This window comes from Crinia signifera, chromosome 1 (assembly GCF_055691185.1).
Source record: "Crinia signifera chromosome 1, ASM5569118v1, whole genome shotgun sequence".
NCBI lineage: Eukaryota > Metazoa > Chordata > Amphibia > Anura > Myobatrachidae > Crinia > Crinia signifera.
Genome location: NC_139217.1, coordinates 342,476,700 through 342,491,688, shown reverse-complemented (window position 1 = coordinate 342,491,688; position 14,989 = coordinate 342,476,700). Strand labels below are relative to the sequence as shown.

General features: G+C 41.6%; 1 protein-coding gene across 2 annotated transcripts in view; it reads right to left on the bottom strand.

Annotated features, from left to right (window-relative positions):
• MYO18B (myosin XVIIIB) overlaps window positions 1-14,989 on the bottom strand; it is a 451,547-nt gene that overhangs the window by 244,160 nt on the left and 192,398 nt on the right. The gene's annotated exons all lie outside the window — the stretch shown is intronic.

Genomic DNA, 14,989 nt, shown 5'->3' with positions numbered 1-14,989 from the left:
ATATATATATATATATATATATATATATATACATACAGAGGTATGTGTGGGCGGTGGCACTCGACAGAGACCATGACCTGAAGAAATTGCTTATTAAAAAGCAATGAAACGTTGTCCGTAAGGATGGCCTTAAAGTGTGTTTTTTTGCCAAGACGCCTGGAGTGCTGCATTTCCCCCCCTCTACTATTGGAGCGGGCACCCGGCGCAGCAACACAGATCCAGGGAGAGCCGGATCCCCCCTACAAAATTCTATATATATATATATATATATATATATATATATATATATATATACATACAGAGGTATGTGTGGGCAAATTTGCACCTTTGATAAAGAGACCTAGAGGTCTCGAAACGTCGGGATCACCTGGCTGCTGTGTTTTATTCTCCGTCGAGTGCCACCGCCCACACATACCTCTACATTCATTGTAGTCCATCTAGGCTGCAAGCACGGGGGGCACCACTTCAGCAATTACTCTCTTTTAGGGAGATACCTAGGCTTTATTTTGTTGGCGGGCCTGCTCAGACTTTGTATATATATATATATATATATATATATATATATATATATATATATATACTTAAAAAGAGAAAAAACGCACACTGTTCATCCAGAAGTATGGGTGCCAATCACATAATCAATTGCATATGGTAACCTCCACTGGGAAGGAAAGAGATCCACACACTTTGTAATGAATATTCAAAAAATGTATATCTGTATTGCATCAAGCAAAAAGGGATTTAAGAGCACATGGCAGCATATTGGGTACAAAAAAGTAGCATAATACAGGTACACTTATCTATAGAGGTTCCACTCATGCACGGGGAGGTCCAAACCTGTAGAACATCATGCAGCCCAGTGAGCCCCACAGCCTGTTTCGGTGGAACATCCACCTTTGTCAAGAGCTAGAGGCTAACTAAATAGCTGAGATATAAATAGCACTCCTAATCCAACCATAATTAGCCAGACAAGACTCACCTGTGCTAAACAAGAACAAGGTAGTAGGTGTGGAACGCAGGAAGTAGTGCTGAAACGCACATCGACTTCCGGATCCTCCTTTCAACATAATTATATATATATGTCCAGAGAATGGGTGGCACTCTGCTGCAACAATAACGTAGGTGACACAAGGTCTAAGGTCAACGTTTCAGTGATCTGGTCACTTTTATCAAGACATGTCTTGATAAAAGTGACCAGATCACTGAAAGGTTGACCTTAGACCTTGTGTCACCTACGTTATTGTTGCAGCAGAGTGCCACCCATTCTCTGGACATATATATATATATATATATATATATATATATATATATATATATATATTTTATTATGTTGAAAGGAGGATCCGGAAGTCGATGTGACATGTCTTGATAAAAGTGACCAGATCACTGAAATGTTGACCTTAGACCTTGTGTCCCCTACGATATTGTTGCAGCAGAGTGCCACCCGTTCTCTGGACATACTGTATATCTATATTCTTTTATATATATGCAAATTGGGGTGTGGAGACCTGTGCTGAATTGATAGTTCTATGTCGGAGTATATATATATATATATATATATATATATATACACACACACACACACTATATATCAATACATATCAATAGATATACTGTATATGTTATTGAACCCATAATTATATATATATATATATATATATATATATATATATATATATATATATATATAATTATGGGTTCAATAACAACTGAACATTTGACCAAAACAAAACATGCTGGTGTAATTGTACTAAAAAAAAAGTGTTAATGCTCAGTAACACTGAGAGTAATCAGCACTGATTGAATAATTTCACATTCAGCAATGAGTGCAGATGTCTGATAATACACAGTCTCTGTAGACCATCAACAAAACTCTGTCTAGAAAATAAGGTGACGCATCACCTTCCTGCTGGTAGCAGTAAACTCAAAAGTAGCAGATGCTGTAAATTCTTAAGAGAAAGAAAAAGAAGAAAACTCCGAACTATTGCACAGATGAAACAGACAGAATATATGCAATGGCAGTATATATTTACCAGTTACCAGCCTGTCAAAATGATGGAACAACATGGTAACATGTAATGTCAGGGCCTGCGGGCTGTGCGCGCCCGAATGGAGCAACACTTGACTTGATCTGCCACTGCCAAAAACTTACGTATGATGGGAACCCAGTACGACGCAACTAATGGGAGCAGAGTTTGGATGGACATGGACCCATTGTAACACTGAACCAACACTACTAGGAGACTACATTTTTTTCCAGCATACATGAGAAGACACATGCAAACTTAGGCAGACATCTAAATTCTAGACTGCTTCCCATTGGTTTTATATAATTATAGTTGTGCTTATAAGTTTACATACCCTAGTAGAATTTTTGATTTTCTGGCCATTTGTCAGAGAATATGAATGATTTATTTATTTATTATTTATTAACAGTTTCTCATAGCGCGCAGCAGATTCCGTTGTGCTTTACAAAGGAGACAGTGATACAACAAACTGGGTATTTACAGACAGTTAAAGGTATGAGGGCCCTGCTCGCAAGCTTACAATCTATAACTCACAAACTATTCTTTCACTCATGGGGCGGTATTCAATGAGCCTGATTCGCCAGGTTTTTATGGCGAATTTGTGCTGTTTGGCGAATTTTTGACTAAAACGGTAAATCACCCTATTCAATGACCAGATGGCGAATACATTTGAAGGTTTTTTTCGCCATGATTCACCGAGTAGCAATCGCTATCTTTTTATGGTGAAGTGGAATGTGAACTTTTAAAATAAAGTGTTTTGTTTTTTACATTTGGTGTCAAAAAATCAGGAATTTTATTCTGAGGAGGGGCATGCTATTTTTATTCATGTGCTGTAAGCACATGAATATATATTTAATTTAAAAAAATATATATATATATTTTTTTACACAGCAGCCAGCAGGGGGCGCCGGAGCCGAGCCGCTCATTAGATATTCATATATTCACTGCACCCGATCGTTACATATGCACGATCGGGTGTAGTGAATATACCCGGTCCCCTGCTGGCACCCCCGGGGGCCAGCCTGTGCTGCCTGGCACCAGTGGCGGATTCAGGGGGGCGGCACCCGGGCACGTGCCCCCCCTGTCATTCAATTTGTAGATGAGGACCAGAGCTTTCCAACGAGCCCAGCCCCGTGTCTCTAGCCCCCCGGGAACCGGAGATATCGCCTGGCAAAGCTGTAACATTTTTTCCCCATAGGATAATATGGGACCCGTCAATTCCGACCCCCACCCAGTTCCGACGGCTGCCCCCCTGGCATCACAGGAGCTTGTGGTTGATGTCATTCAATTCCAAATCGCTGGGCCTTCAATATGATACCAGGATGGTCCATATCGGTCAATTGGTTCCAGAGATATAGCATGTAAATCGATTTTTTTTTTCTTTTTGAAATGTAATTTCATGGCTGTTCATGTTCTTTGAGGGCAGATTACTCTGGAACCAAACGTTCCAGTTTCACTGGACCAAAATCATTCAAAGCCCACACAAAAGTTCTTCAATATGATACTTGTCTCATGTAAATGGGTCAGTTGGTTCCGAAGATATAGCCGGTTAAATGAGATAACTGGTTAAAGGAGGGGGAGGGGTGGTTTTCTCTCCCCCTCACACCAGAAAATGCAGGGACTAGGCTGGTGTAAAAGGGGCCAACCTGGGAATGCATTTTCTGGTGTGAAATGGGTATTATTTCAAATAGCTGGGACCTGCAGTGCTCAGAATACAGCCAGGCTCTGCCACTGTCAGTGGCTATCACTTCTGCCTGGCGGCGGCTGTCCCCCATTTGCCACGAGCATGTATTCCCCGTTGGCAATGAGCATGTAATCCGACATGGCAACAAGCATGGAACCTCTGGCAATGAGCATGGAACCCTTGGCAATGAGCATGTAGATAAGCAGCACTTACTGTATGTAGCATAATTTTTAATAGGCATTATGGTATTTGGCATAATACACAATGGACATCATGCCGTGTAACTTAACGTGCAATGGACATTATGGTGTAAATCAGGCATGTCCAACGTTGCCCTCCAGATGGTGTGAAACTACACATCCCAGCATGCTTTGCCACAGTTTTGCTATTAGAGAATGCTAAAACTATTGCAAAGCATGCTGGGATGTGTAGTTTCACAACATCTGGAGGGCCAACGTTTAACATGCCTGGTGTAAATGTTTAATGCGCGCATTTGGTGGACAATGTCCCTGTTTATGAAGCGTATTGTGAATTTTGTCTTAATCCGTGTGGCATTATGTGAATTCTGGCTCAATCCGTGTGGCATTATGTGAATTTTGTCTCAATCCATGTGGCATTATGTGAATTTTGGCTCAATCCGTGTGTTATTATGTGAATTTTGGCTCAATCCGTGTGTTATTATGTGAATTTTGGCTCAATCCATGGGTTATTATGTGAATTTTGGCTCAATCCTTGTGGCATTATGTGAATTTTGGCTCAATCCATGTGGCATTATGTGAATTTTGGCTCATTCCATTTGGCATCAAGTGTAAGGGGCAAGTATAATGGGGTCTAGTATTTTGCTGCATAATGTGTAGAAGTTGTACATGGTGTTGTACACTACACTCAAGGACACGCCCCCTGTTGAGTGGCCACACCCCCTTTTCCAGAGCGCGCCTTCGGCGCGCGCACAACTACATCCTTCACTTTTGTTGCCATGGTGGGCCTGCGTACTTTAAATGCCAGGGCCTATTTTTAATCCCATTGCCACCCTCTCTCTGCCGCTCTCTTAGCATGTGCACTGGCACCACTAACACTGGCCCTCCCCCACCTAAACCCTCTTTTATCATGGTGCCCCCCCTGTCATTTTATCCTGGATCCGCCCCTGCCTGGCACCCGGGGAGCCCACCTCCCCCCCACAAACGTTCTGGGGCAGGCAGAGAGACTTCCATCTCTCTGCCTGCCACCATCCTCAGGCTCCCTGCGGCGTTCGCCGAAGGAGCTCATATTCGCCGGTCAGGGGCAGCGAGCCCCTGACTCGTTGAATACCGGATCCGGCGAGGCTCCGGAACGTGGCGAATGTGCAGCGAATCCTAAACAGGATTCGCTGCACCTCACCGCGATTCACATTGAATACCGCCCATGGTATGTGGTTGGGTGAAGTCATTTATTGTCAAACAACGGTGTTTACTCTTTTTAAACCATAATGACAACAGAAACTACCCAAATGACCCTGATTAAAAGTTTACATACCCTGGAGATTGTGGCATGATAACATGCACACAAGTTGACACAAATGGGTTTTAATTGCTTGTAAAGGTAACCATCCTCACCTGTGATCTGTTTGTTTGTGTGCATAAAAGGTCAGTGAGTTCCTGGTCTCCTGAAAGACCCTTGCATCTTTCATCCAGTGCTGTACTGACGTGTCTGGATTCATGGGGAAGCAAAAGAATTGTCAAAGGATCTGCGGGAAAAGGTACTTTGAACTGTATCAAACAGGAAAGGGATTTAAAAAGATATCCAAGCAATTGAGAATGCCAACCAGCAGTGTTCAAACTGTAATTAAGAAGTGGAAAATTAGGGATTCTATGGAAACCAAATTACGGTCAGGTAGACCCAAAAAAATTCAGCCACAACTGCCACAAAAATTGTTCGGGATGCAAAGAAAAATCCACAAAGACTCTCTGAAAAAAGTGGTGTGGATGTTTCAAGATGCACAATAAGGAGGCATTTGAAGAAAAATGGGCTGCATGGTCAAGTCGCCAGAAGAAAGCCATTACTACGTAAATGCCACAAAGCATCCAGCTTACAATACTCCAAACAGCACAGAGACAAGCCTCAAAACTTCTGGAACAAAGTCATTTGGAGTGATGAGACCAAAATGTAACTTTTTGGACACAACCATAAACGTTACATTTGAAGAGGAGTCAACAAGGCTTATGATGAAAGGTACACCATTCCTACTTTGGAACACGGAGGTGGATCGCTGATGTTTTGGAAATGTGTGCGCTACAAAGGCACTGGAAACTTGGTCAAAATTGATGGCAAGATGAATGCATTTTATCTGAAAATACTGGAGGAAAATTTGCACTCATCATCAGGAAGCTGCCCATGGGACGTACTTGGACGTTCTAACATGACAATGATCCAAAACACAAGGCCAAGTAGAACTGTCATTGGCTACAGCAGAATAAAGTGAAGGTTCTGGAATGGCCATCTGAGTCGCCTGACCTCAATATCATTAAGCCACTCTGGGGAGATCTCAAACTTGCAGTTCATGCAAGACAGCTCAAGAATTTACAGGAACTGGATGCTTTTTGCCAAGAAGAATGGGCAGCTTTACCATCTGAGCAAATAAAGAGCCTCATCCACAACTACCAAATAAGACTTCAAGCTGTCATTGATGTTAAAGGGGCCAATACATTAAGAACTGGGGTATGGAAACTTTTGATCAGGGTCATTTGGGTAGTTTCTGTTGTCATTATGATTTAATAAGAGTAAACACAGTTGTTGGACAATAAATGGCCTCACCCAATCACTAACCATGAAGGAAAGAAAAGTTTGTGAGGTATCATTCATATTCTCTGATAAATGGCCAGAAAATAAAAAATTCTGCTTGGGTATGTTAACTCATGAGCACAACTGTATACAGGTACACTATCGATTATCCAACATTTGAGGGTCCAGCACTTCATTTACTCTGGACATACCAGGTGCCAGAGGGAAGTTAGGCTGAACTGGGGTTAGGCTGCAGGATAGCTCAGATAGACTGCAGGAGGGCTCATTTATGCTATGGGACTGCAAAGCTAGTCCATGGGGTACAGTTAGGCTAGGTAGTGAGGCTGTGGGAGGTTGGATGTTGCAGGGGGAGTTAGGCTGCAGGGGGTCTTGGTTAGATTGTGGGAGATTAGTTTAAGGTAGTTGGGGATTGGAGAGAAAGGCTGGTGGGATGTACCACTGATAATATGGCAAAATGAATAATCCGGCCAAAATGCTGGGACCAGTGGTGCCGGATTGTACCAAAATTATCATCACATTCTCCCCACAATAATGCACTAGCATCTTCTTATTGTTTTACAGCAGTGACACATACTGTAACCTGCTGTCAGTCTATAACAAAAATTTAGATCACCAAAGGTAATACAGAACTGTAATTTTGTCATTGATGTAAAAAATTGAAACTATTTTAATTAAATAAAGGCTCTGTAAATAGCTTCACACTGTAAGTCAAACTGAACCAGGGGCGGATCCAGGATAAAATGACAGGGGGGGCACCATGATAAAAGACGGTTTAGGTGGGGGAGGGGCGGTGTTAGTGGTGCCAGTGTACATGCTAAGAGAGCGGCAGAGAGAGATGTTGGGAATGGGATTAAAAATAGGCCCTGGCATTTAAAGTATGCAGGCCCACCATGGCGACAAAAATGAAGTATGTAGTTGTGCGCGCACCGAAGGTGCACTCCGGAAAAGCGGGTGTGGCCACTCAACAGGGGGCGTGTCCTTGAGTGTAGTGTACACCATAGTGTAGTGTACACCATATACAAATTCTACACATTATGCAACAAAATACTAGACCACATTATACTTGCCCCTTACACATGATGCCAAATGGAATGAGCCAAAATTCACATAATGCCACATTGATTGAGCCAAAATTCACATAATGCCACACGGATTGAGCCAGAATTCACATAATGCCACACAGTTTAAGCCAAAATTCACAATATGCTTCATAAACAGGGACATTGTCCACCAAAGGCACACATTAAACATTTACACCATAATGTCCATTACACGTTAAGTTACACGCCATTATGTCCATTATGTATTATGCCAAACACCATAATGCCTATTAAAAAATATGCTACATACTGTAAGTGCTGCTTATCTACATGCTCATTGCCTAGGGTTCCATGCTCATTGCCAGAGGTTCCATACTCGTTGCCATGTGGGATTACATGCTCATTGCCAAGGGGTAATACATGCTTGTGGTAAATGGGGGACAGCCGCCACCAAGCAGAAGTGATAGCCACTGACAGTGGCAGAGCCTGGCTGTATTCAGAGCACTGCAGGTCCCGGCTATTTGAAATAATACCCCTTTCACACCAGAAAATGCATTCCCAGGTTGGCCCCTTTTACACCAGCCTAGTCCTTGCATTTTCTGGTGTGAGGGGGAGAGAAAACCACCCCTCACCTCCTTTAACCAGTTATCTCATTTAACCGGCTATATATTCGGAACCAACTGACCCATTTACATGAGACAAGTATCATATTGAAGAGCTTTTTAGTGGGCTTTGAATGATTTTGGTCCAGTGAAACTGGAACGTTTGGTTCCAGAGTAATCTGCCCTCAAAGAACATGAACAGCCATGAAATTACATTTCAAAAATAAAAAAAAGGTTTACACGTAATATCTCTGCAACCGATTGATCGATATGGACGAGCCTGGTATCATATTGAAGGCCTAGCGATTTGGAATTGAATGAGATCAACCATAAGCTTCTGTGATGCCAGGGGGGGAACTGGCAGCCGTTGGAACCGGGTGGGGGTCGGAATTGACGGGTCCCATATTATCCTATGGGGAAAAAACTTTACAGCTTTGCCAGGCGATATCTCCGGTTCCCGGGGGGCTAGAGACACGGGGCTGGGCTCGTTGGAAAGCCCTGGTCCTCAGCTACAAAATGACAGGGGGGCACGTGCCCAGGTGCCCCCCCCCTGAATCCGCCACTGAACTGAACTGAAGAATATATAGATTGTAGACAACATATAATGAATAACTAGATCAGTGATGGCTAACCTTGACACTCCAGCTGTTGTTGAACTACACATCCCAGCTTGCCCTGCATCAGTTTAAGCATGGCCAAAGAGTAAAACTGTAGCAGGGCATGTTGGGATCACTGAACTAGATAAATCTGAACTAGATAAATCTGAACTCTGTGCCTATTACATCACAACATATATCATGAAAGTATAAAGAGATGAGAACTTTGGAAACCTACAAGATCTCAAAGATTTTTATTCATGTCTTTAGTGCAATTAAACATGAGCAATTAACTAACAATCCTCGCGTTAATAATAGTCCTTTCGATATTGCACATTGCCTAGTCTGCCTGTTACCCGATTTAGTCGCAACAGAGGGAAATGTTCAGCCTGCAATAACATTCTAAATGGTATTTGGCACAATCTTTGTTTATTACATAAAAGACTGTTTAACAATTCTGTCATTAATAATCCAATTATGTTGCAATGTCCCAGGGCTTGCAAAAAATTATCATAGCTTCTAAGAGCTAAAAACAAAGCCTGTCTCTAATGGACATTGGGGAATTGTGCAAATGGGAAAAAAACTGTTCTTCAGTTAAATGTGGTAATTAATAATTCCTTCCTGACACCTAAGAATACCGACACTGCAAATTATGCAAATATTTTTGTTAAGAATACACTGTAAAATGATTTTGCAAAGTGGTAGTTTAATGTGGCATATCTCAACATACACATAATGTGCTTGGTAATTTGTATTTACTTATTTTTATAAACATTAAATATATTCTAATGTTTATTATTTACATTATAAAGTCCTCTACTTCAAGGTTACTTACATGTTACAATGTTGCTATTATGTAAAATGCATTTATCATCTTTTTGCAGTAGTTTTCTAATAATTTGTCAACCCCTTATGTGTCTCTAGAGCTTTTTCTCCATTAGGCAATAAACAGAGGGGCATATACATATTTAGGAAGCTTACAGAGGCGTAAATCAGTAATGATAGATAGATAGATAGATAGATAGATAGATAGATAGATAGATAGATAGATAGATAGATAGATAGATAGATAAATAGATAGATACTGTGTATAGATATGTGGTCCCAGGTTTGTACTCCAAATGATCAGAATGGTCCCAGTGCCAGGTACATAAATAAAGCACATAATAAGCACTTACCCCCCCACGACGGGAAGGATCGGAACCGGCACACAAGAAACAAGAAAGTAGATTTAATGCATAAGTGTTGAAGACAGTAGCAGCTGCTAACCCGACAGCTGTTTCAACTGCTCACAGGCAGTTTTCATCAGGGGTGAAAGAGCCAGCATATAACAGAAAAAGGTCAGTTTGATCTCCGCTGACAGTGTCATGAGTGAAAGGAGGAGGCACCGCTCAGTAGCGCGTCAGCAGGGTTCCTACATGACAGGCTGATGGTGCACGGCTGATGATGCACAGGCTGCATGATGGTGCACAGGCTGATGATGCTGCACATCCTCCACCCAAGTAAACTCTTTTGGGAAATGGATCTTTGCATAAGCTTCTAAGTATTATTATCACCCATCTGGATGACCCCAAGAGTTCCCAAAGGGGACCAACATCTTATGCTATTTGTTATTGTGGACTCCTATGGTAATCTGGTAATTAATGCTGCTTACTGTCATATTGGAGAAGTCCTAGTCCAGATAGGAAACCTTACAGAAAGAATAAAGTGTGTACTGCCCAATCAATTCTAAAGACCAGCTAAAGTTAAAAATGTAAAATAAGCATCAAAACCAGATGTCCAAAGTTGCAAAAGGTCCCTAAAAGTGACTGAATCCATAAAGTTCATCCATCAGAACCATGTATACCTAAAGTCTGCAGTGTCACCATCTGCAGAAGACAGTAAGTCTTCAACTTCCATAAAAGAATCAATTTTACTAAACCAGTCTCTAACAGTTGGGAGAAGTAACACAAGATAGGTGTGGAGGGTAGGAGAAACAACCAGCATTGACCTGATGGAACCAGTTCCCCTATAATAATAGCGAAAGTTAATCACTTCTGTTTAAAATGGTTAAAGGCTAGGAGATTGCCACCATATGGGAAACTGGTTGGCAGGAGTGTTTAAGCAATGTCAGAATACATATGTATAATATACTGTACTATAGACTTGAATGGGAGCTGGTGTGTGCATGCACCAGCTTCCCATATACTTCCAATACAACAAATGTGCCAGATTCCCATATATAACACTGCAACATGCCGTAATCCATTCACATTGCAATCCCACTATGTCATGCTGCTAATAGCAGCAAGGCTGTAATAGAAACATTTGCATGTTGAGTACTGCAATTCCCATCATAAAAGCATATTTACACCTACACCTACAGGATGTTAACATATACTGGGTCTCACGAAAACCTAAACTAGAAGAGCAGGCATGAGTCAAACAAACTATTTTGGCACAGTTGGCCCCCACAACTCCAGCCAGCATCGAAAAGTTTTAAGGTCCATCTCAAGAGGGAAATTATTGTTTGATATAAACAACAAATAAGAGTAGGCCTTTGAGGTGATGAAATTATTCTTATGACCACCAAAAGGATAATGTGTGCATATTGGTAGGATGGGAAGAACTTGAAAGGGTGGGCAGCCGTGGAGTTAAAGAAATATGGAGAGTCAATGCCTGCTGTTCAACCTGCTGTACCCATGATTTCAGTGGTGTGTCAGCTCTAGATCATTCCAGGATTCCAGTGATGAGACAAACATGGTAGTATCCTTGAATATTGGGAAGCTGAAGACCCCCTCTATGTATCTGCCTATACATAAACGCTAGCTGCAGGCAAGGATTAATACAAATATTAACTTCTAGAAAACATCTCATGGGTATCTTTATTGGTAAGGTTTGCAGAAGATACAAACTCTTAGGGAGAGAAACCCAGCCTCCCAAACCATGAGAATGGTCTAGATCTCCAAGAACGTAATTCTGAACATATTTTGAGTTTGACCAACAAGGGGATACAATTAGCTTCAAATGAGCTTATAAACCACAAAACCAAAATAATTAAAAAGTAGCTGGAAAAAGAATGGGATATTAAGACAAACCACTTATGCTAACAAGGTGCTTAAGACATGATAAGATAGATAAATTATGCTTTTTAGAAATTATCAGTAGGTTTTTTGTACACTAGGGAAAAGGCATTTCATCACATATTGGAACTGAATCTCTGCTGGTGTATGAAAGAATACATTATCATAGAATTATATCCTGGCCAGAATCCACAGATTGTAAAAGCCATCTCTCCTTTGTGTTATTGGTCAAATTTTGATTCATGTGCTTTGACTAATAACCTTTATGAATTGCTTCCACCTGAGGCTAAACGCCTCTCTTCTCTTAATTTAGCCTGTGCAAAAATGTGTGATATATCTAGCTGTAGATTCTCTCTCTCTCCCTCTGATAGATAGATAGATAGATAGATAGATAGATAGATAGATAGATAGGCTGTGATGATTGGTGCCCAGTGTAAAAATCATTAGATCGTGAGCAGCTTCTGACATGACTTGGACACATTTGCTCAGGTGTGAACAGATGTGCAGCCATACATATCCATTCGCGCAGCGAGCTGATTCATTTGCAAGGTGGGATGTCACTGTAGATGTCATTGCAAATTTGCGGCCTTGCGATCAGGTCTGAATCAGGCCTCTAGTGTTACTATGCTAGAAAGTGCATGTATGCACACTTTACAATTATTCTTGCATGCATGGCCTTCACACCTCTATCAATGCCTGTCTGTCATTAGCCAGATGTATTCTGTTAAGGGGCATGCACATGGTGAGATTTCAGCCCCTTTTCTAAGCGATCTGACTAGATTGCTTAGATATGGAGCACTGATTGCTTTGTGTGTATGCCCTGCATTGATGGCAATGCGCAGTCCCGTGCATCGCTAGCGCCCACAGGGAAATACAGCCTGTAGTAGCTGTGTAGCAGGAGGGACTCCCAACTGCCCCACCACCGCTATGGGACACTGTTGGCCCCGGGTGTGACACAGGATTGCTCCCAAAAATGGGACGGCCCTGCGGAAATCAGGATAGTTGGGAGGTATGCTAGTTTCTGCCCATTTTCTAAAATAAATAAATAAATAAATAAATGCTTCAGTTAACACACTACCTGTCTCTGACATATCCCTGCAAGCTTTAAACATGACTTACAGAATTTGCAATTATTTATGCCTTCATAAAATACTGTAGGTGCTGATTATATTGCTATTAGAATTTTATAATATATGAATACCCAAAAAGGTGAAGGCAAAATTAACCATTCTTTGCATGGGATACGGTCATTGGGTTACCAGCATGATGGTCGACAAGCATTAAGTTGACATGCATTTAGGTTGACATGACTTAAGGTCGACATGCAGGAAGGTTGACATGAGTTAGGTCGAGAGGGTCATTAGGTCGAAATGGGTTATTTTTACTGTTGTTTGAGCCAACATGTGCCGATTGCACATATTCATGGCAGTATTTCATGCCCTACCATCCACTAGGGTGTGGTGGGAGAATAAAATAGTGTGCCAAGCGTAGCAAGGCACCATGCCCGAAGCATGGCGAGTGCAGCGAGCCATGCGAGGGGATGCGGTGCTATGCTTCGGTTTCCATATCGACACGACATGTGCTGACAGGCAGTATTTCATGCCCTACCATCCACTAGGGCATGGGGGGAGAATAAAATAGTGTGCCGGGCATAAAGAGACACCGTGCCCGAAGCATGGCGAGCGCAACGATCCATGAGAGGGGATGCTATGCTACGTTTTAGTGTTTGTGTTGACGTTCCGGTTTAAAAAAAAATCAACTTTTTCAATGTCGACCTTACCCATGTCGACCTAATGACCCTGTCTACCTTACCCATGTCAACCTAATGACTCTGTCGACCTTACCCATGTCGACCCAATGACCCTGTTGACCTAAAGTCATGTAATCCTTAACTCATGTCGACCTAAATACATGTCGACCTAATAGTGTCGACCTAATGCTTGTCGACCATAATTCTGGAGATCTAATGATCCATTCCCCTTTGCATAGCTATGCATATTTACTCAAATGATTATTAATGCGATTGTAGATAAATATTGCATGGTCCATCTTGTAATGTAACTGGATTATTCTGCTGAGTCTCTTGTATTCTTGTTGTATGTAACACCAGGGGCTCAGGTGGATCAAAGTCTGTTACTGTTCTGTGCAAATTGCAATGTTCTGTGCTAGACCACATATTCCAGCAGCAGCAGTGTTCTTAACAAGATGTTAAAAGAGATACTAGTAACTTTATCTCCATAACTCTCTGTGCTGTTTATTCACATCGCAGATGGGAAAGGTAAAGTGAAGCTAACAGTAGGATAACCCCTGATGAGTAGAAGTACACCTCCAAGGGACGTATTGTCATTGAGCAGGTGGTGTATACTAAAGAACGGATCTCTGCTGTGTTTCTGTGAATTGTCCCGACTGAGGTAATTACATTATCGCTTTCCTTTTTATTCTAAGCTCTTACATTTCTTGTGTGAATGTTTTGTTTTTGTTCAGTTTTTATAGTACAATAAAACCCACAACAACGCTTTTATCTGTCTATTGTGAGATACACAAATTCTCAAACTACAGTATCTCAACACAGGCTTATTCCATGTTTAATAGATTTGGGCATCTGTTATGGATTAATATTCTTCTTTTTAGAAATATATTTATTCTACCATGCCTCTCGTTTGGGGTATAGTTGGGATACATGCTGGAGGCCCATAGCACAGTCCAGCGGTTATTAATGTAAGTATTTGGGCCTGGAAGAATGTAATTTTGCTGGTGAATGTGTTGACAAGGTGCCACTCAGTGTGACATTAGGGTTACCAACTATTGTTAAAAATATTCACAAATTTTAAATATTTTTTTCAATCAAGTGGGCCAGGATGAAAATTTGTCAGGGGACCCAAAAATGTTTGGTCAACCCTGCATCAGGGGCTGGCTGGCAAATTTTAGCCTGGGGGGGCAAGACCAGAGCACTGGCCCATAAGTAATAGCGCATTGTTAAATGCAGGTTTTTCATTTAAAAAATATGTACTAATAAAAAAAAAAATTTAGGCCTGGAGTTGATTATATCACCTACAGACACACCACAGACTGCTCCCTTGGGTAAAAAACAAGACACCACAGGCTGCTCACTTGGGTAAAGAACAAGACACCACAGGCTGCTCCCTTGCGTAAGGAACAGGACACCACAGGCTGCTAACTTGCGTAAAGAACAGAACACC